General features: G+C 41.3%; 1 protein-coding gene and 1 long non-coding RNA gene across 2 annotated transcripts in view; one reads left to right on the top strand and one right to left on the bottom strand.

Annotated features, from left to right (window-relative positions):
- The window catches only part of RNF2 (ring finger protein 2), a 35,960-nt gene extending 27,987 nt beyond the window's left edge, over positions 1 to 7,973 (bottom strand). The window contains exon 1 of the mRNA XM_065936205.1: positions 7,772 to 7,973. The gene's annotated coding sequence lies outside the window, so the exon portion shown is untranslated. The remainder of the gene's footprint in view (positions 1 to 7,771) is intronic.
- A 5,138-nt stretch (positions 7,974 to 13,111) lies between these two features.
- The window catches only part of LOC136168571 (uncharacterized), a 332,652-nt gene continuing 321,619 nt past the window's right edge, over positions 13,112 to 24,144 (top strand). The window contains exon 1 of the long non-coding RNA XR_010663322.1: positions 13,112 to 13,150. This is a non-coding gene — a long non-coding RNA (uncharacterized lncRNA). The remainder of the gene's footprint in view (positions 13,151 to 24,144) is intronic.

Here is a 24,144-nt window from a genome sequence, read left to right as displayed (position 1 = left end):
CAATAAGTGGAAAGCAAAACTAACATTAATTTGATACAACACTGTTTTGGGGCACTTTTTAAAAATAGCTTTCCCTCTACCTCTACTTTTTAAACAAAATCCTGTAAGTCCATGGCCCTTGCTTAATTTTTCTGAGTCTACATGCCCCTTGAGAATCTGATGAAAGCTAGGAATTCTTATCTTGGGGGAGAAAATACAAAGATAAAAAATACAAAAGAACACATATACAAAATCTCAGAGCATTCATGGATCCTTAAGAGATATCTGGATTGGAGGCCAAGAACACTTGCCCCATACTGTCTAAGACTTCCAAATCTGAAACAAAGAAACAGGTTACCTTCTCTTTTGCTCAGCTTTCTTCAGCTGTACTACACAATAAGCTGTTGCCAACAATGATGCATTTATTCTAAGCAAAAATAGACAAACAGGACCTAATCAAACTTACACGATTTTGCATCACAAAAGAAACCATAAACAAAATGAAAAGACAATCTATGGAATGGCAGAAAGTATTTCCAAATGATGCGACTGACAAGGGATTACTTACCAAAATATACAAATAGCTCATCCAGCTCAACAACAAAAAACCAAAAACCAAACAACCCAATTGAAAAATAGGCAAATTACTGAAATAGACATTTCTCCAAAGAAGACATACAGATGGCCAACAACCATATAAAAAGATATTCAACATCACTAATTATTAGAAGAAACGCAAATCAAAACTATATAAGGCACTGTCTTACTCCGACCAGAATGGCCATGATCAAAGTAAACAACAAATGTTGAAGAGGATGTAGAGCAAAGGGAACGTTTCTACACTCTTGGTGAGAATGCAAGCTGGTGCAGCCATTATGGAGAACAGTATGGCGGTTCCTCAAAAGACTTAAAATTGAGTTGCCATATGATCCAGCAATCCCAGTCCTGGGCACATATCCAGACAAAACTATAATTTGAAAAGATACATGCACCCCTAAATTCACAGCAGCATTGCTTACAACAGCCAAGACACAGAAGCAAACTAAGTGTCTCTGACAGATGGATGGATAAAGAAGATGCGCTCGTGTATACAGGTGAATACGATTCAACCACAGAAAGGACTTCAGTAACGCCACGTGCAGCAACACGAACAGACCCAGAGACTCGTACTACATGAAGTCAAGTCAGAAAGAGAAGGACGGATCCATATAATATCCCTTATATCCGTAACCTGCAATATGACACAAATGCACCTATCGCTAACACAGAGAGATGTGACGAAGAGGCCTGTGGTTGCCAAGGGGCAGGGGTATAAGGGAGGGGACGACTCCAACACCACAGCTCAAAAGCATCACTAGTAACGGAGAAATCTAGTCTTAATAGACAATACTCAACTATCAATATCCTAGAATCTTCAACATGTTACCATTACTTTACAATTTAGAAGAGGAAATATTCCTAGAGGACAGTACCTCACGAAAAATAAAGAAGCTATTTAAAAAAAAAAAACTTTCCACTAATTCACCAAGGCATGTTTTCTTCACAAATATGTCAATTAAAACTTTGAAGATCAAGGATAAGAGGGTAAGTTCATTAAAACTAAACAACAGATATAATTTCTAATCCTGCTAAATGTATTTTTAAAAGTACAGTGATTTTTCTCTAAGTGATATCATAAAACAACATAAATAAAACAAAAATAGATAGTTTCCGGTAAAAATAGTAATAGCATCTATTTCTTCTATTCCCTCTGGCCCCTGTCATTTAAACAATCTGTGAAGTGGTAGTTTTGGTCCTAGGTGTATAAATTTCGGGTATCGTCTCATAAGATATATAGTCCTGGTGAAAAGAAATTAATGAAGCACATCGACCTTGACAGACAGTTACTTGAGGAGATTGAGAATACCACACAATTGACCAGACTTGGGGGAAGTAATGTCCTGTAGGACATCCACAACTGTTCCTACACCCCATATTTTCACTCTAACAACGTTCTTTTAAATATGGAGACTCAAAAAATAAAAATAAATATGGAGACTCAAAAACTTGAAAGTAGACACACAACTATTTCCAAGATCCATGTCACAGATCACTCTCTCTCTCTTTCAAGATCCATGCCACAGATCAATCTCTCTTTCTTTACATATATCCTCTTATATTTACGACGCTCTTTGCTGTTTACCCCTTTTTACCTACATTACCTCTTATATCTTTACAAATAACCTCCAAGTTCAATGGGGTTGCAGCTTTTTTATTATTATTTTTATAGAAAAGAAAATAGACAGGCCAAGAAGCTTGCAAGTAGTGGAACCAGGCCTAGAAACCAAGTCTCCTGCTTTCAATTCTGAAGCGCCTTCTTCCATGCACAACACTACCCCTCTGTAATACAGGAAAGCCTTCCATAAAACATTTGGCTGGCTTCCAAGACAGCGGTCCCAGGCTGAATTAGACTCTATATAGTAAATAGTATAAATAGTGAGGGTTTAATGCAATTACTGGCATAGAGGCATACATCTTTTTATAAGTGAAAAATCAGTTGGTTTTAAGTTAAATCAACATAGTCTGTGTATGGTGGGGGAAACAAGTAGAATACTTCTAAAAACAAGTCAAAATGAAATATGCAGATCTGCACATTTTACAAGAGCTAGCAGAGGCAGCATAATCAACACGGGGAGTAGAAAAAAGAAAACAGTGGACAACTAAAAAGAATAATGTAAAAAGAAACTGCACGATGCTCTTATTTTTAGGAAATAAAATGAGGGGCTTGTCTTTTCTTCCTCCCTCGATCCCGAAATAATGGAAATTTTAGAACATATATTAGGCTATAAAATAGTAAGAGAAGTAGAAGAGGATTTTATTGAGTAGCCATCAAACGAAATCCCTACCAAAATGGCTGGCTCTGGAATATAACACATCAAAAATCCAAAGTCCTATTTCTAGTGCAGTTACTGGTAGTACACAGCTTATATGAACCAATTATTTTAAGCTTCCAATTCTCACACCTATAAAATCATAACACTAAGCCAAACTATTTGCTCACGACCTTGGAAGGAGGAAACAATGCCTACAATGGTGATGAGCAATACTCTAATCCCCATTATCCACTGCAAAAATAACTATTTCTCAAACATCTTCTAGGTGTGAAGTACTAAGCTAGGCTGTTAAGTGCAGAGAAAATGACGGTCTTTATAATCTAAAAAAATAAAGCAAAGAGAAATACTTAACTAAAGACAATAACTGCAGGATAAAATTAAGGCGTCTCAGAGAATTTGCTTCATAGGACATCAAACAGAATGCACTTGGGTTTGATCAAGACACCAAACAAAAACAGTGGTCATTAGGTTTAGCTGGGAAAAGAGGAAAGTAGGTTGCTTGTCCTTTGGATTCCCAAAGCACATCATTTATGTATTATTGCATTTAACACTCTGTACAGTAGTTTGTCATGCCCACTTAGATTGTAAATTCCTCAAGGACAGAGACCTTATTCAATTCACTTTTATATTCCTAATCCCTAGCAGAGGATCTGGCACACAGAAGATAATCAATAAATGTTTTTTAAACAGGCGAGGTAAGGACAGGATTCCCTATCTAAATTATTTTAATCTATATTACTAGTCCAGGTCATTTACTCCTTGTCTCTCAACTCCAAAATCACCACTCTAGACTGCTCTGTGGTGCTGGGCTGAGACCGTGCAACTGTATTTCACCAACTCTTCTGCCAGGGCAGGTCCGTGTTAGGCTTTGCCAATGGAGCTAAGAAAGCAGTAAAAGGGCTGAGCGGACCTCCTTCTAGTCACTGACAGCAACAGTCGGTTCCAGCCTCCAGCTTCTTTCGGTATTCCCCAGAACTAGCCTAATCAGCAGCTCAACAAGGCTGACCTCCAAGGTTCAGAACTAGGCCAATAGAACCTCTTCTCTGAGCTCTCTGACTGACTATTATAATGTTCTCTTTCTGCTTTTATATTCATCTAACCATCTCCCTGTATTAAATGCCTTCTGTTCAAACTCCTATTGAACTTTCTATTTTAGCTGTTGGACACTAATACCCTGTTCTTCTAACTGCTCTCCTCTGAGATATCTTGCTGCTTTATTAAAGGGGAAAGTAAAGGAACTTTGAAATTATTCCTACACACAAAATATATTTTAGAAAGAATAATGCCAAACCCTTTAAATTTGTGTGTTACGTTGCAACACAAATATCACTTAACTTTTGCAATTTAAACTACTGTTCTCTCAGTAGAGCACAAGCATCCTGGAAAAAAATGAGATCCGGAAAAAAATGAGATCGGCGACTCCTCAGCGGTCTCAGTTCCCACAAGCCTCTCCTAGTATGAGCATGATGACATGCTGAATGTGATTCTTAAATTTAAGTTGGTTTTTTTTTTTTTTTTTTTGCTGTGTTCAACATGGCCCACAGTGCAGGCTGACTACTTCATCTAGTGTTCAACAAAAGAAACAGCAATCTGTTCCAACACTAAAGCTGAACTGAACTTACTGGTATGTTCTTCCCATCCTGAGAGATTTCAAGCATAATTTTTTATTACATGTGATTTTCATTTTACACATTGACTTCAGAAGCAAACTTCTTCATAAAATACAACTCCACGCTTACAGCAGACACAGAAAGAAATATCTCCTGCAGGAGAGCCCCAAAACAATACAACTGTTGAAAACAAATGACCAAAATGCTTTGATAGTTTTACATGGTTTGTTACTTCATTTAATAAGATGTCCTCACTAGACAATTTAATCTGAGGCTAATTTCAAAGATAACTTTTCATTATTGTACTTAATAAACTGAATTTTTTAAATTACGATAAAATGGCAGATAGTAGAGAAAAGGCAATTTCAGGCATAAGAATCCTTCTCAGAATTCTTGGTAATGTATTTACATAGCTCCTGAGCATCCATAAAAAGTATCACTAGGCCCAGACGTATTAGTCCACTTCGGCTGCCTAATAACCGTAAGACAAAAGAGAAGTGAAAAAAATTTTAAACTTGAAATCTCCACTGGAATTCCTCCACACAGCATAAAAATGGAGAGTGGGCCACCCGCCCCCTTAGGACCTATAAAATCAGGGACTCATCACCTAGCTCCTGCCTATGGACATAACACTAGTTGCTACTTAACTGCCAAAAGTTTTGTTACCAGTCAGTATATCTACGTAAAATCAACCAAGCTCTATGCCTAACAAGGGACACCAGAGGACCTGTTTGACACATTAGGTGGAAAAAATGAAAAATCTGACAGGGGAACAGACAGGATATCTCAACCTACAGAGAACAGACAGGGTAAATTTTAGTGTACCCCTGTACTCAAATTGTATCAGGCTCTACTCATTTCAAAGCAAATAATCATTCAATACGTTACTATAATAACTTATTGATGCAAGCTTTCAGAGATGGAAAAAAACCAGGAAACTAAATAACTAGTGTCTGACAACAATGTCTGTCTTCCACAACATGTCTAACAAACAACACTAATTAAAAATCAAGTGTAGATCTGTACACCGGCAGTCTATATAATCTTGCAGTGTTTTCCCTTTTTTAAAAACTGTAAACTGTGATACATTGTCTAGTTTCCCCAGATTTAACAAGCGAGTGGATACAAAATTCTGAGTGCTTTAAGTCATACCAGAAACGCAGCTATGATTTTAATAAAGTGCTTTTTAATGTTAGCTCACTTCTCTCGCTGGAAGGAATTATGCTTCTGTGCTAATGTATAGAAATGAAACTGTCACTGAAACATCTGGTTATATATTATTCATTAGACATATATCACCTTTCCTCCAAAGACTGCATAATATAAACACAAACCACGAATAAATCAAATTAAAGAGATAGACCTGACACCACATGCTGAAGGTCAGTGATAGACAAATGAAATTCCAAAGACGTTTGCTGATCTGCTCCGTATTTCTCTCCTCACAAACCTGGGAGCGAGCAGTCTGAAAGTTCCACACAGGCAGAGGAAAAACTCAAAATTCTCAGTATGTTGAATGTCTGCATTGTCTACATTATGTTAATGGTTCTAATTTAAAATTTTTCTATGCAGCACATTTGAGAACCATCAGCATATTTTTCTAATACTCAAGCCCACTAGCCTACTCTGGCAGTTGTCCTTCATAAATTCTCCATTTCACTCTCACACCTACTATAATTAACCTCAAACGTGTATTCCACAAAGGTACCTGAAAGAAATATCACCAATCCTTAGAAAACGTAAGGGGCCATATTTGCTGTGCTAGCCTTTTGGAAAATGAAGTCTTACATATGCATTGTTTTATTAAAAATTACGTTAAACGTACAAACAAGATTTTTTAAAAATACCTGTTGATAGTGACAAGTAGAAATTTTAGGGGGAAAGGGGAATAACTAAGAGTCATATTGCTGCCATTTAAATTCTTGATAAATCAAAGGATGAAATAGCCACTTTAAAAACACAGGTTCTACTACCAACCTGAGTTATTAAAATAATCAAAAACTACACTCTTTTGCAAGTGAGAAAAGTAGAGTCTGCCAATTACACTAAGTATTCTAGCTGATCATCGTGGAACTACCAAAAGTAGATTATGCAATGCAAATCACACATAATTAGTTTTCAACATAATTCTCAGTCTAAAACACTGAAATCATGTCTCAATTTTTTTTTAATTTTTAAAAGAAATAAAGCATATTACGAGAAGGCCGAATGCAAATCTACCCTGTTCACAGCAAACCAATCTTCACACACCTCCGAGGAACCTGACATTCCCTAACCATTTAACCACGTTAAAGGCATACATTTTCTAAAACTTCGGAGAGTCTGGCAGCAGAAACCCAAAAAAGCTTTCAAGGAGATAAGCCTGTAACTGGTCTTCGGGTCCCCCCAAAATAATCGGAAGGAACCTCAAAGTTTTAGATCGATTTTTTTCACTAACAGTAGCTCTGGGCGCAGGGAGACGACTTCCCTAGGAGGGAAACGATCCTGACAACCCGGACGAGGGCTCCCCGGCGACACTCGAGGCCAAAGCCCTCGGCGTACACGACGGGGTTCAAAAATGCGAAGCTTCCATCAGGAACAAACCCAGACGCCCCCTCCCCCCACGACTCCTCCGGGGCACCCCCGCGGGTCTGAGAGCGCAGCAACAGATACTCCTAGCGGGCAGGCGGCACTCCAGGAATGTTTTCACCAGGAGGGGTCTCCCCGCCGCCTACAGGGAACCCCGACGCCAAGGAGCGCCTCGACAAGCCAACCCCGACTCCAGCACCCCGGGGGGGAGAGCGGGCTAGGCGCACAAAGCGCCCCTACCCCACCCTCACAGCGCGGACACACACATCACACACACCCCCGGGCCGCGAGGGGGGAAGCCCGAGGGGGGAAAACCCTGCATTCCACGCGGTTCGTCTCCGGAGAGGGGCCGCGGAGAGGCTGGGGGCCCCCCTGCCCGGGGAGGCGACGGGGCGCCGCAGCGCAGCCCTGGCCTCCGCGCAGCGCGAGCGGCTCGCACGAAGGAAGGAATCCCCGAGCTTCGCCCACGGGGGGTTCTCCTCAAGCAGGACTCCCACCCCCGCCAAGACCCTCGAAGAAACGGGAACAATGAGAAGCCGCCTTCCCCCGCCATCCCCGCCCCGAGAGCGGCCGGGGGCGGCGGCGCCATCTCCGCTCACACCCCCGCGGATACACACACCCGCCCCCCCTCAGCTCCGGCCCCGGCGCGGCCGTCAGCGGCCCGCAGCCCCGCCGAGCTGACGCACGGCCGAGCCCGCCGCGCCCGCGCCCCCTCGCCTCCTCGCGCGTCCCTCGCCTCACCGGCTCCTGCCCCAACCCGGGGCTCCGCGGGCCGCGTCCGGAGCGAGACTCGGGCACAAGCCGCCGGCGCCGCCGCACAATATGGCGAGCCTCGGCTTCCGCAATGGAGCTCGGGAAATACAACAGGGGCCGCTCAATATTCATGAGAGACCGAGGGGAAGCCGGCTTGGCCGGCACGGCGGGGAGGGCGGGAAGGAGCGGGCGGGCGGGCGAGGGGGCGGAGGCGCGGGACGGGGACGTGCGCGGCGCGGGGAGGCCCGCGGCGCGAGGGGAGGGGGCGCCGCCGCGTGCTGCCGGGAGGGCCCGAGTCGCCGCCCCGCCCCGGGCCGCCCGGCTCCGCCCCCCGGCGCCCTCCGCGGGGCGACGCGGCCCCCGGGCAACGCCCGGCTGACGGCGGCGCCACCTCGTCCTCGGCGTTCTCTCTGCTGAGCTCTCCTGCCTCTGCATGCGCCCCTCACTGCGCCTCCCTGGCCCGCTGCTGGGGTTCGCGCTCGGACTCCTGCTCTCGCCCGCGACTGCCACCCTTCCCACCCGGTAGACGTCCTCGTCAGGCTTTCACCTCTAGAAGTTCACCTGAACTTCGGCACTCTGCCTCCCCCCACCCCACGGCAACGCTCACACACACTTTCCGTCCTTGCAGAGTGAACCAGCAAGACCCAGTTCCAGGGAAAACGACCTTCAGTGCTAAGTGTATATTCTTGGACGTCTGTAAGCGTTCTCCTGGTTCTCATCGGTTTACTTACTTACCTTGCGGCTGTTGCAATCCTTCCTCAGCCCCTCCCAGTATTAGCTTCTGAGTTTGAGAATAAGTGGTAGATGTAATAGATGTAGTCGTTACCTAAAACACAACCAATCAGTCTAGTACCAAGTATATAAAATGTGAATACATTAAGCTACAAGCTGAAGTAGCTGAAAGAGTTGCTGATCACAAGATGTACTATTGGTGAGATGATCTGTTCTCTTGAAAAATAACCAACAATTTCAGGTAGTAAACGGAACGCATTTGGGACACAAAGGAAGGGAACGCACTGAGAATTGGGCAAACTAGGTTTATAGCCTCCAATGTGCCTCTAACTGTGTGACTTAACTAAAGTACATAATTGTCCTGGACTTTACTCTCCTCATTTGCAGAATGAGAGGATTGTGTTGAATGATTCTTAAGTCCTTTCTGTCTCTTGAACTCTCTAAACTCTACAAGCAATGCCAAATAAATGATATGAAGTTATGTAAGATTTTGGGGGAGAAAAGGCTTGATTCTAGCTGGTGTGTTAGCGGAGATTTCCTGAGGAGCTCGGAGTTGAGTAGGACTGTGAGGGATAGCTTTGGATAGGTCGAAAGAAGACAGGCGTTAAAATATTTAAGACAACACGTCATTTGCCCTACCTAACAATCCATTAAGATCAACAAGAGCAAAACCAGGGACTTAAGACTTCCCTTACTATCTAAGGCTTTAAATAAGAAATGATAATTCTCAGACGCTATAAGCCCTTCAAGATTAAGCTGTTTTTCCAACGTGGAACAAAAAGAAAAGAAAATCAGGAATGCTCCTGCTTCTCCCTTCCTGTAAGGGTTCACTTTTTACAGAGAATGCAGTTGCAGAAGTGTCTCCCTTCTTTGTTCACAACTGCATGTGTCATCGCATTAATGCTGTTCGTAATTCAGACCGTTTTACTCTAGTGAAAGTGCATATGAAAATAATATGTGGTGAGGTTATGATTTTGAGGAAAAAAACGATTTGTTAAAAAAACAGGAATTTTATGAATAAAAGCTAAAATAGTACTTTTAAAAGATTGACAAGAGAATTAGTAAAAAAAAAAAAAAAATGGAAAAGTTATGGGATATCTGGATTAAATGCAATTAATAAGCTAGACCTCAGGCTAGCATCCTTAATTTGAAAGACACTGCTGACAGATTAATGGAGCTGGTATTATCTATTTTATCTCTTTCTCAAAAACTTGAACTGAGAGTGTTATGGATGTCCCCTGACTACATTCATCAGGAAAGGCTATGTTACAGTACAGTAGCAGACAGCTCATCTCCCAAATCTTCATGCCTAGCACACCAAAAGTTTATTGCTTGTTCATGTTTCTTGTGAATCGGGCTTATTCTATTCCAGTCACTCTAGGAACCAGATTGGCAGAGGACTTACCCAGAACACTGCAACTGAGTCTCTGTGGCAGAGGAAGAAAGTGACTGAAGAATCCCTGTGAACCTTTCACATCCTTAGGTGGGGAAGCAGACAGATCCCTGATCAAACATCATGGCCAAAACTAGTTACATAGCCTCCATCTTCACAGGGACTGAGTCCTTAAACTGAGGCTGAACAGAGTTCAGGACAGGTGGTGATATCGGTGAACAATACTAATGTCAGTCACCCTGAGCCCACCACTTAGTTTCTAGATATTATGAAAAAGAACTTAAGTTTCATTTCATAACACTGGCTCTCTTGAATGCCTTCAAGAAAGGTATGTTTTCTAAAGAACGAAACAAAACAAAAAAACTCACGGTACTTTTTAAAAGTCAACTATCACATAAATAGAATGCACTTTTCATCTTTCTTCCCCCTTTTTAAATTGTACATTAAATCAATGTCAAGTCCACAGTCAGTCTATCAATAGTGATTTGACATATCCAGCCTACATTCTTTTTGCTATTTTTTGACCTGACATGAGGGTCACCACCCTCTAAAACATTTCCTGTTAACACTCTACCCTCTTGTTAAAGTAGTAATTATGTTTTAACCAGGAAGAGACTAAATTAATACTATATAATACAAGTGTTTTAGGTGGATGACTAGATGACTTCTAATTAGTAAGTTTCTTTTCCCTCAAAACTTCAAAAGTAGTACCCTGTTAATCACATGGTGAATTGGGTAGACATCTCTGATCACAAAAATCACCTCTTTCCTGGTTTTCTGTTATGGTGATACTACAAAGGAGATTAGTTCAGCTTGGTCAACTTTTGGTGAGCATCTACTATGTGCTAATACTTTGCCAAGTGCTTGAAATAAAGATATTAATATAACAAGGTCCTTAGGAGCAGAAATCTTATTTACATGGAAAAAAGTGTATACCTAGCACGATGTTTGGCATATAGTAAATGCTGAATAAATAGGCATTAAAAGAGTGAAAGACTGGGAATCTTTGATCCCAGCGTGTATATGAAGTAGAATAGTTCATATGATCTTGGTATGTCTCACTTTACTGCATAAGAGCAGATATTTTTATCAGAATTGCATTTAGTCCCCTAGAGGCTTTCTCTACTTAGACAGTTTGTCTTAAATGGAGATTCACACCTGCCTATTTTATATCCACCCCATGGACTTCTTTTCAGCTGTGCTCCAGATATCTAATTGTTACCTGCTTATCTGAGATGAAGAGTGCAGTCCAGTCTATGGCCATACCACCCTGAACGTGCCCAATCCCATCTGATCTCGGAAGCTAAGCAGGGTCAGGCCTGGTTAGTACTTGGGTGGAAGAGTGCAGTCCATCAGCATTTTGTTAATAAGAAGCTTTAGGGACTTCCCTGGCGGTCCAGTGGTTAAGAATACACCTTGCATTGCAGGAGACGTGGGTTCAATCCCTGGTCAGGGAACTGAGATTCCACATGCCACAGAGCAACTGAGCTGTGATACTGAGCTGTGATCCTGAGCCCAGGTGCCACGACTAAGGTCTGAATGCAACAGAGATCCCACATGGTACAACAAAGACCTAATGCATCCAGATGAATAAATGTTTTTAAAAATATATGTGCTTGATTGCACTTTTACAGTCATTATTTCATTGACTCTTCAGAACAATTCTCCAAGGTATTATTACTACTTCACAGAAGAGGAAAATGCCGCTTCTGTGATGAACTAATTCTCCCAAACATTGAGCTCATAAGCAGCAGAACTGAGACTCACAGCTGGGCATCTGACTCCAAGTCCAGGCTGCACTTCCCTCTTTGTGCTGCATACACAGCTGGGCATCTGACTCCAAGTCCAGGCTGCACTTCCCTCTTTGTGCTGCATACACAGCTGGGCATCTGACTCCAAGTCCAGGCTGCACTTCCCTCTTTGTGCTGCATACACAGCTCCAGCATTTTTCTTCTTTCTAATGGGTAAGCAGGCTGAGACAAACACCTCCATGACATGCTCTCAACACTAGTGTTTATTCCTAGTGTTTAATCATCAGTATGGTTCATTTTAAAGAAGCTAGAGACAATGTTATATATAATAGTATATGAACCAGACCTGTTGACAGAAAACCATCAGGTTTTTTTGTTTTTGTTTTCTTAGAAAAGTTACACAAGAAAACAAACTAATACTGAAAGGGAGGTTGAAGGACTGGAATATATTGGGATTTAATCACTATAAGAAAACAAAAGCAAAACATGAATCTGCCTGTGTAGGAGATGCAAGAGATGCTGGTTGGATCCCTGGGTCAGGAAGATCCCCTGGAGGAGGGCATGGCAACCACTCCAGTATTCTTACCGAAAGAATCCCATGGACAGAGGAGCCTGGCAGTAACAGTTCTACTGCTGCTGCTGCTCAGTCACTTCAGTCATGTCCAACTCTGTGCGACCCCATAGATGGCAGCCCACCAGGCTCCCCTGTCCCTGGGATTCTCCAGGCAAGAACACTGGAGTGTTGCCATTTCCTTTTCCAGTCCATGAAAGTGTAAGTCGCTCAGTCGTGTCCAACTCTTCGAAACCCCATGGACTGTAGCCTACCAGGCTCCTCCATCCATGGGATTCTCCTGGCAAGAATACTAGAGTGGGTTGACATTTCCTTCTCCCGGCAACAGTCCATGGGGCCGCAAAGACTCAGACACAACTGAGCAACTGCGCGCACATAAATTCAGTTCAGTTCAGTTCAGTTCAGTCACTCAGTTGTGTCCGACTCTTTGCGACCCCATGAATCACAGCACACCAGGCCTCCCTGTCCATCACCAACTCTCGGAGTTTACCCAAACCCATGTCCATCGAGTCGGTGATGCCATCCAGCCATCTCATCCTATGTCGTCCCCTTCTCCTCCTACCCACAATCCCTCTCAGCATCAGGGTCTTTTCCAATGAGTCAACTCTTTGCATAAGGTGGCCAAAGTACTGGAGTTTCAGCTTCAGCATCAGTCCTTCCAATGAACACCCAGGACACAGACACATACACATACACATACACATGCACATACAGAATATAATTTTCAAGGGATTCCCTGGTGGCTTAGAAGTAAAGAATTCGCCTGCCAATGCAAGAGATGCCTGTTCAGTCCCTGAGTTGGTTACATCCCCTGGAGAAAGAAATGGCAAAGCACTGTAGTATTCTTGGCTGAGAAACCCCTGACACAGGAACCTGGCAGACTACAGTCCATGGGGTCACAAGAGTCAGACATGAGTTTAGTGACTAAACCACCACCACCACCACCACCGTAACTGTCAAACTACATCTACCAGCATATTTATTTGTCATCATTTAGACTTGTTGTGCTTTCTTTGAAAGGGTGAAATTAAGTAGGAATGTTGTAGGAAGGCCTAAAGAGACCTATAATTCAAGGTGACTTCAGGAAGCAGGCAACTCGAGATTTACTACCTCTTCAGCTGGAAAAATATAGCTCTAGCCACAAGCTTTAGTGAAGTTTTATTTGTATTTCAACATAGTGCATTTCTTTTTGTGACACTTCCCTTGGTGTTTTAGCTCTTTGTTCCTTTTTATATTCCCAAGATAATCAAAATAATTGGTGCTACTCTTAACTGTTCAGCTTAGAGTTAAACAGATTAAATGAGATGGGCTAGTTAAGCTTTGGGGGAGAACTAAATACTATTGCTATTTCCCTCCTATGGAGACTTGGAATGGTATTTTATATGTCCCAGATGTGGCCACATTCTGCCTAACATCTGTTAGTGCATTTTATTAAAATAATGAACTAGCATGTGTTTGAAAAGTCAAAAGAATGAGTAAAAGTTTTCATTCTGATGCAGCCTGACTAGCCAACTGTTTCTTTGTAGTTAATAATGGAGGGTATTATTGTGATATCCAACTTGATATATAAATAAAGTGTGATTTAATAATTACTGGCTTTAGTTTTCTAATATGAAGTAAGTTTATTCTATTCAAACAAGCTTTGTAGGTTTTTTTCCTTTCAAAATGTTTACTGCAAGTGGTGAGAACTGTGCCTTGGCATTGATCTAGGAACACCAAGAATAATCCTGGAAACTAACAAGGAATAGATAATTAAGATTAAAACTTAGAACTAAAATGGAGATTTCTCTGGAAAAGAGGGCTGAAAGAGCCCAGCGGGGAGGTACAGATGAAAAGTGCAAAATATTTAAATCAAGTTACAGCTTGCTCAAACTGCCCTTGTGGACATTTTAATTTTTCCCACTTAAAACAAGCTACAGAAGAATACTTTTTGTGTGGTGAGAGAGTGGAGGGTAAAGACCCCTCTTATCTAACACATTTCTTGGAAATGTTTTTAGTAAAGAATTTAAAAGAACTGCTAAATCCCAAACAGACAAAGAAAATGTCTTTTTATTTTAGACTATATCAAGATGTAGAAAACTCTGCAGTATCCATCTGCTGAATCATTAGCATTTTATACTCCACAAAAGTAAACCATTTACATATGCATCAAAGAACATACTGAAGTAGGTTATAATTCAGGTAAATATGAAAACCATTCTGGTCAACCAAGAATACCAAGGTTTTATGTGTTACATCCAGGAAGAGATATTTTCTAAAGATTTTCGTCTGTAGAAAAATTTTTGTTTTATGTTTTTTAAACAGTGTATTGAAGAATCATTAATTTATAGTATTATTTTCATTTCAGGTGTACAACATGGTGTTTTGATGTTTTTATAGACTGCATACCATAAATATTATAAAATATTGACTGTATTATAAAGTATTGACTGTATTCCCTGTGTTGTACAATGCATCTCTGTGACTTAGTTATGTTTATAACTACTAGTTTGTACCTCTTAATTCTTTTACTTGTTCTACCCATTTCCCACCCCCACCTCTCTGGAATCCCCTAGTTTTCTCTATCTGTGAATCTGTTTCTATTTTATTATATTTGTTAGCTTGTTTTGTTTATTAGGTTCGCAGAGGAACCAGAGATCAAATTGCCAACATCCGTTGGATCATTGAGAAAGCAAGAGAGTTCCAGAAAAACATCTACTTCTGCTTTATTGACTATACTAAAGCCTTTGACTGTGTGGGCCACAACAAACTCTGGAAAATTCTTAAAGAGATGGGAATACCAGACCACCTGACCTACCTCTTGAGAAATCTGTATGCAGGTCAGGAAGCAACAGTTAGAACTGGACATGGAACAACAGACTGGTTCCAAATAGGAAAAGGAGTATGTCAAGGTTGTATATTGCTGCCCTGATTATTTAACTTATATGCAGAATACATCATGAGCTGGGCTGGATGAAGCACAAGCTGGAATCAAGATTGCCAGGAGAAATATCAACAACCTCAGATATGCAGATGACACCACTCTTATGGCAGAAAGCGAAAAAGAACTAAAGAGCCTCTTGATGAAAGTGAAAGAGGAGAGTGAAAAAATTGGCTTAAAACTCAACATTCAGAAAACTAAGATCATGGCATCTGGTCCCATCACTTCGTGGCAAATAGATGTGGTAACAGTGGAAACAGTGAGAGACTTTATTTTGTTGGGCTCCAAAATCACTGCAGATGGTGACTGCAGCCTTGAAATTAAAAGATGCTTACGCCTTGGAAGAAAAGCTATGACCAACCTAGACAGCATAATAAAAAGCAGAGACATTACTTTGTCAACAAAGGCTCATCTAGTCAAGGCTATGATTTTTCCAGTAGTCATGTATGGATGTGAGAGTTGGACTATAAAGAAAGCTGAGCACTAAAGAATTGATGCTTTTGAACTGTGGTGTTGGAGAAGACTCTTGAGAGTCCCTTGGACTGCAAGGAGATCCAACCAGTTCATCCTAAAAGAGATCAGTCCTGAATATTCATTGGAAGGACTGATGTTGAAGCTGAAACCCAATACTTTGGCCACCTGATACAAAGAACTGACTCATTTGAAAAGACCCTGAAGCTGGGAAGGATTGAAGGCAGGAGGAGAAGGGGACGACAGAGGATGAGATGGTTGGATGGCATCACCGACTCAATGGACATGAGTTTGAGTCCGGGAGTTGGCGATGGACAGGGAGGCCTGGCGTGCTGTGATTCATGGGGTCACAAAGAATCAGACACGACTGAGCAATTGAACTGAACTGAACTGAAAGGAAAATACACAGTATTTGTTTTTCTTTGTCTGACTTATTTCACTAAGCATAACACCTTCCAGGTCCATCCATGTTGTTGCAAATAGCAATATTTCATCTTTTTTATGGCTAATATTCAATTGTGTATATTGTTTCATCATTTTTAAATAGACACACTTCATAAGTCATGCTTATAAGATCAGAATTGACTGTGATTTCTTTTTTTTTTTGACTGTGATTTCTTAAGAATTTTAAGTTCTGCCACATATAGGGTAAGATAAAATAAAGATAGCTGCAAATGAAGCTTCTTGTTATAGTATCTTGTAAAGAACATATGAGTAGCCTAACTCACCTGGTTCTGTCTCTCTCCAATACTCATTCATCCTCTGATCTAATTATGTTTTGTTCTAGAACAGTATTGATGTTCCAAGTTAGTGGGTTTCTAATTCCTTGACCTCTTGACTCCTGCACATCCTTAGTCTCCCATTTCACTTTTTTTTTAAATGGTATTATCCTATAGGTCCTCTTTTGTTTTTTACTTTTTCACTCAACACTGTGTTTTGATTTATTTATTTAGTTTTGGCTGTGCTGGGTCTTCACTGCTGCACTCGGGCTTTCTCTAGGTGTGACAGGCAGGGGCTACTCTCTGGTTGTGGTGTATGGGCTTCTCATTGTGGTTTTTGTCTTCTCACTGTTGTGGCGCACAGGCTTAGTTGTCCTGTGGCATATGGGATCTTCCTGGACCAGGGATTGAACCTGTGTCCCATGCATCGGCAGGATGATTCTTTACCATCTGAGCCACAGGGGAAGACAGGCAGGACGATTCTTAACCACTGGACCACTGTTTCACTTTTGAACTGTATCACATTAGCTTCCCTGATTTGACTCTCCGTTTCCTAAAATTTGACAGACTACTCTGGGCCTGAGCTCAACATAGCTGTCCTTTCTTTTACATGATCTAGTTCCTAGCTATATGTCAGCCTATTCATTTCTTGACTTGTCTCTTTAATTAGACTTGGCCATATTCTTATCACAGCCTTTAGCATGTGGCTTGACACATAGTGAATACAAATGACATTACAGGAAGATGTCACAAATATAGCCTATAGACAAGACACCATGTCATTCATAGTATGGAGAAAAGGCCATCTCTGCCAATAGATACGGAACATGGAGAACTCTTTAGTGGAAAAGAATGGAGAAGCAATGAATTTTCTATCTTTGGAACTGAATACTCCAGGAATGATCTTGAGTAGGAATGTCATATGACATTATTGCAGCGACCCAAAGAAAAATTATGGCCAACAGGAAAGCTTGTTATTGGTGGCCTTTCAAGTCAAACTGCATTAGGATGTAGATTTTAAAGTCTTGTCAAAACACAGTAACAGTTCATACTAAAAGTTTAAAATGCTTTATTTTAATCCTAAATTCCCACTGGAACATGAAGTTTGCTGTTCTATTCAGTCACTAAGTCATGTCCAACTCTTTGCAACTCCATAGACTGCAGCACACCAGGCTTCCCTGTCCTTCACTATCTCCCAGAGTTTGCTCAAATTCAAGTCCATTGAGTCAGTGATGCCATCCAACCATCTCATCCTCTGTCATCCTCTTCTCCTCCTGCCCTCAATCTTTCCCAGCATCAAGGTCTTTTCCAATGAGTTGGCTCTTCACATCAGATGGCCAAAGTATTGGAAGTTTGTGAAGTCTGAGTAGTTCTCTAACCACATTTAGTGTCTCTCTCTCCCATTTACTTGCTTAGATTAGTCGTGTTCACATATGTCCTCTCCCACACTGCAGAGTGAAAGTACCAGGAGGGCAAAATGTCATTACTCATCGTTCAGCACCAGTCATTATTCACACTTGACACTGTAATATATATATTGTGCTCATGCCAGTCACTCAGTTGTGTCCAACTCTTTGTGACCCCGTGAAATGTAACCTGCCAGCCTCCTCTGTCCATGGGATTCTCCAGGCAAGAATACTGGAGTGTGCAGCCATTGTTTTATCTCCAGGGGATCTTCCCAACCCAGGGATTGAACCCTGATATCCTGCATTTCCTTCTCCCAGAATAAGGAAATGGCAACCCACTCCTGTATTCTTGCCTAGGAGAATCCCATGGACAGAGGAACCTGGCTGGCTACAGTCCGTGGGATCGCAAAGAGTTGGACATGACTGAGCAACACTCACTCACTCACTCACTCCTGCATTGCTGCCAGATTCTTTACCATCTGAGCCACCAGGATGCAATGAGGTAAAGAAAATAATTGCTCTAGACCAGGCATCATCGACAAACAAACAGGAAAACAGAACTTGGAAATTCTTTACTTTGTTTCTAGAGATCTAGTAGTATCAATCTCAGTCATGACTGATTCTTTGTGACCCCTATGGACTGTAGCCCACTAGCCTCCTCTGTCCATGGATTCCCCAAGCAAGAAAACTGAAGTGAGTTGCCATTTCCTTCTCCAGGGAATCTTCCCCACCCAGGGATCAAACCTGCGTCTCCTGCACTGGCAGACAGATTCTTTATCTCTCTGCCACCTGGGAAGCCCCATCTAGTAGTACAGTGGCCTCGAAACTCAGGGTTTCAAATGGCTTGTTACTACTCCTCAGTCTTAAACATGCCTAACCCTTCCTGGTAATAATTTAAGCTAAACAGAGACCAATCAATGCTTATAGAGCCCTCAAATAGCAACTCTTTAAAAGAGTTCTAGGACCTGATTATCTTGGGATTCTCTTCTCCTCCTACTAAATTATATCCCACGGTCTCTAGGGCAAATATCAGGTGTTGTTTGCTAATTAGGTTCCGTAGTGCCCCCTTAAGAAATTCCTACTGATTTAGCATGTGATTTCAGGAAGCAATTACAGATTATAAACTGAAAATCAAATATTTGAATTTTCCATTTTGTGCATCTCTATTCTGGGAAAAATTCCCCCCAAACTCTTTGTGCTGTGCTAATTTGCTTCGGTCGTGTCTGACTCTTTGTGACCCCATGGACCATAGCCCGCAAAACTCCTCGGTTTGTAGGATTCTCCAGGCAAGAATACTGGAGTGGGTTGCTGTTTCCTTCTCCCTCAGGCTCTGTAAGATCACCCTATAGTAAAAAGTTTGGGCAGTATGTTAGGGCGGGTTCAGGAGACTTGACCTTCTTCCAACTATGGCTCAGATGACCCAAGAGGTCATAGCAAAAATTCTAGCCACTGAAGTTGGGTAAAATGGAGATGGGGTTGTGCAGAAACAGAAGGACTCAGAGACAGACTGGAAATTACAGGTTGTTTCTCTAAAGTGGCTGAATGCCCAGAACTGGAGCAAGAGTATAGTACTCAAGAAGGAAGAAGTCCAGGAAAGCAGGGCTTAGGATAAGTTTAAAGGGGTGCAAGGCGCCCATCTGAAAGTTGAATCACACAGTCTGAATTCAAGAGTGTCAAGAAATAGCTATCTCTTTGCCTTTTTCAGTGGAGAAGATGACAAGCGAGGTGAGGAATAAAGGCAAGGTACAACATGGCTTACATGAGATTGAGGCTATAAAGGGGACACCCTGACCCCATGTCCTCAAGTTGAAAGTGGGCCTCTGAAGACACATGCAAAACAGAGAATCATTGAGTAAGGGTCATGAGAAGCAGAGGGGCGGTTAGGAAATTTAGACATGTGGATCCAAACAGTGCACTGAAATTGGAAAAACCTCATGAGATAGATGAGAAGAATCAGAGAGTGAGTTGAAAAGAGCCAGGGACAATGAGAGCTGAGCATATGATGATTGATTTTCTCTGTGTTCCGACCCTCTGTAGATCAGTCTTTCTTGTGGCTTCTAAGCATCACCCCAAACTAAGTTTTGGAATGTCCCAGGCTTTAGTCTTAGGACCTTGTTTCCTGTTAATTTGTATCTCCTCCCTGAGTGATTCCTATTCAGTCACATGAATCTAAGTACTACCCATACTGACAACTCCCAGCTTTCTCCAAACTTATAAATTTCTGTAAGTTTTCAGAAATTAAGGAAACTCTCCAAGTTTATGTCCACCCCGTCCCCACTTCAGCCTCTCCACTTGGATGTCTAATGGTCATCCAAATATAAAACATCTGAATTGTGACTTCATCTTTGAAATTGTAAACAAAGAAAAACATGTGATTGTTAACTGTCCTTTTTTTTGGTAGCCGTAATGTCTATATTGCTCTACTAGACTCAGTTAAAAGAAATTCTTCTTTCTAGTTACTTAAAATCATCTAAATAACTCAATTTAAAATGAATGTTTCCGGTATATGTACACACATGTTCATTTATACATTCCCTTAGCAATAGCCTACAGTTAACCAGACTCAGTAATTTTAAGAGATATGAGACATAGACCCTATCCTCAAAGAACCCAGCATCTAGTGGGGGAGATGGACACATACCAAACGTGGTGAGACTGATAAAAGCCACAGAAAAATTCTTCCCTGACAGTCATCATTAATTACACACTATGGAACAGCATCTCTCATAAGGCTCCACTCTTGGCAATGTTAGCTGTAGTTCTAGAAATTAGAAGATGTGTAAGTAAAGTCACAATTGTGCTAATATACAAAAACCTCATAAAATTTGTACATGTTAGATACCATGCTAGGGCTTCCCTTGTGGCTCAGCTGGTAAAGAATTCACCTGCAATGCGGGACACCTGGGTTTGATCCCTGGGTTGGGAAGATCCCCTGGAGAAGGGAAAGGCTACCCACAACAGTCTTCTGGCCTGGAGGATTCCACGGACTATATAGTCCATGGGGTCGCCAAGAGTCAGACACAACTGAGCGACTTTCACACTCAGACACACTAGGGTTTCCCAGATGGCTCCAGTGGTAAAGAATCCCACCTGCCAATACAGGAAAGGCAAGAGATGCGAGTTCGATCCCTGCATCGGGAAGATCTCCTGAAGTAGAAAGTGGCAACCCACTCCAATATTCTTGCCTGGAAAATTCTATGGAAAGAGGAGCCTAGCGGGCCACAGTCCATGGGGCTTCAAAGAGTTGGATGCATCCGAACATATAATAATAATAGATACTGTGCTAAGTAAGGTGGTTCAGCACTAAAGAATCCTCCTGCAATGAGGAGTCAGAGGCTTGATACCTGGGTCTGGAAGATCCCCTGGAAGAGGGTATGGCAACCCGCTCCAGTATTCTTGCCTGGAGAATCCCATGGATAGAGGAGTCTGGGGAGCTACAGTCCATGGGGTCACAAAGAGTACGATACAACTGAGGTGATTAAGCATGCATGCACTGTGCTAAGCATTTTATAAGCATCATCTCAGTTAATCTTTACAACAACCCTATGAAGAAGTTCCTCCCATAATTACTACCATTTTGTGGATTAGAAAATAGACATTTAGGAAGTTCTCTGCTGGCTTAGGTTCCAGGCTTTCACTGCCATGGCCCAGGTTCACTCCTTGGTCAGGGAACTAAGATCCTGCAAATGACACAGCATGGCAAAAAAGAAAAAAAAAAGTTTAAAGCATTTTAATACTTGCCTAAGTCATCTTAAGCAATACGGTGGGCAAATTCATGCCCTAACCACTATTTTAAACTGCCCTGCCACAATTGGTAGTCCTGCTCTAACTGATAAAAATGGGGATACCTTAAAAAAATATTTGTATTAAAATAAGAGAATGGAGGCATGAATAATCCAAATAGTGAATATCCATTACTCTTTAGTAGTAATTTTGAATTACTAAATGTTATTGAATAAAAAGGACTAGAGCATAGGAAGTTGTGAAAGGGTGGGTTCAGTTTTTCAAAGTTCATAAAGACACAGCAGCAGCAGTGATGGCTCATTTCAAGTTTTCCACTGATTGCATTTGGAGACAAGTTCTTAGTTCTAAAGCACATTCTGTATGAGCTAAGAATGGAAAAATCATCAGACTTGCAAAGGCTAAGAGAATAGAAGTCAAAGTCCTATGGGAATACAGTCTTCCAAATTTATTATCTGTTAGGCATTGATTTATCACATATGGCAGGAATTTAAACCAGATGTGTACTTCATGGAGGAGGCCATCCCATGACGGACAGGGGAGAGGAATGTGACCTCAGCTTAAAAGTAAAGAATCAGAACTTATAGGTGATTCATAAGTTTCCTTTTATGCTAGTCATATAATAGAATAAAAGCTCTCCAATCATCTTTTCAAATTAACTGGGACTTCACTTCTTAATCTGGAAGTTGTTGAAACTTCTGGCTTTTGAAATGCAGTTATTTTCATTGAAATGCAATTATATTTGAAAAATATTTCAAAGATCTAAGATTTTCTGAGTAACTTTTACTTAATCTAAAGCAAAACATCCTTGAAAAATACAGCTCTGGTATGTAAATATGAATATTTACTGATCCCCATTGTCTCTTTTTCCATCTTGAATTTCAGATATCACATTTCAATAGCTAGAATTCAATAACACATCTTTGTCTGACATCTGCTTTTTTTAACTGAAGTTATAAAAAAGGTCTATTCTTTCAAGTCACATTTAAGTACTGAAAGTAATTTCATTTTAAGGATCTGTATCTAAGGAAAAAAGATTATTTTCTGCATTAGCATAACATATTTAAAAAGTTAAACAATCTTTGTATTTTTCAAAACTTTAAAATTATTAGTAAAGGAAAGATTTCTCATAATAAGTGTTTGAGTTTGGAAACAGCCTCAGAACAAAAAAATACTTCATAGAAAATAATTTTGTAGTCATTGCTCTAGTTTGAGGGGAAATTATCTTGAAAATCATTAGTTAGACAAGCAAAGGTGCTTGTCTCAAAAATACTTGTGATTGAGTTATCAGTTTATTTTTACTATTCATTTAGGTGATCAGTTAAAAGTTTTAAAAGCAATTAATCAATTTAGAATTTAGTTTCTATCACAGGAGAAAAACTCAAGACAATTGATCTTACTGTGGAGACATCCGCACATGCACTCATACATGTATATTGACCACCACCGAGAGTTAATTTGCTCAAAGTTAGAGTGCTCATTGAGAGTTGAAGAAAAGCAGAGAAGGAAGGTCCCTCTCTCTGTAAAGAGTTATGGTAGGAAACCAGACACAAGCCTAGAAGAAGCTACTTGAATGTCTAATTGCATGGCTATAAACTTTTAAAACAATTTCTTCATTTAACTTTCCTCACATGTATACTGAGCCCTCACTGTATTCTGTACACTCTTCAAGGGGAAAGAAAATGAAAAAGATGTGTATATGATATGTCTTGCTTAACAAGCTTAAGGTCACGTTTCTTTCTTAAGCAGGTAAAAGTGACAGGCAATGAAATGCAATATCCGTTAAGTGTACAACTGGATGAGTTTTAACCAATGTATATACTTATGTAGGTGGTGGTGGTGGTCTAGTTGCTAAGTCTATAAAGAAAGCTGAGCACAGAAGAATTGATGCTTTTGAACTGTGGTGTTGGAGAAGACTCTTGAGAGTCCCTTGGACTGCAAGGAGACTCAACCAGTCCATCCTAAAGGAGATCAGTCCTGGGCGTTCATTGGAAGGACTGATGTTGAAGCTGAAACTCCAATACTCTGGCCACGAAGAGCTGACTCATTTGGAAAGACCCTGATGCTGGGAAAGATTGAAGGCAGGAGCAGAAGGGGACGACAAAGGATGAGATGGTTGGATGGCATCACCGATTCAATGAACATGAGTTTGAGTAAACTCCGGGAGTTGGTGATGGACAGGGAGGCCTGGAGTGCTGCAGTTCATGGGGTCACAAAGAGTCGGACACGACTGAGTGACTGCACTGAACTGAACATGTCCAACTCTTGCAACCCTGTGGACTGTAGCCCGCCAGACTCTGCTGTCCACGGGATTCTCCAGGCAAGAGTATTGGAGTGGGTTTCCATTTCCTTCTCCAGGGGATCTTCCTGACCCAGGAATCAAACCCAGGTCTCCTGCATTACATACAGATTCTTTACCATCTGACTTACGAGGGAGCTTAACCAATACTCAAATCAAGTTATAAGACAATTTCATTGCCCCTAGAAAGTTCCTTTATGTCCTCCTTCAGTCAATTTCCCTTCCCAAATAAGCAATCATATTCTCACTTCTTGGAGAAGGAAATGGCAACTCACTCCAGTATTCTTGCCTAGAGAATCCTGTGGACAGAGGAGCCTGGTGGGCTGCTGTCCTTAGGGTTGCACAGAGTTGGACATGA

The sequence above is a fragment of the Muntiacus reevesi genome, chromosome 5 (assembly GCF_963930625.1).
Source record: "Muntiacus reevesi chromosome 5, mMunRee1.1, whole genome shotgun sequence".
Taxonomy (NCBI): domain Eukaryota; kingdom Metazoa; phylum Chordata; class Mammalia; order Artiodactyla; family Cervidae; genus Muntiacus; species Muntiacus reevesi.
This window is presented reverse-complemented; position numbering and strand designations above follow the sequence as displayed.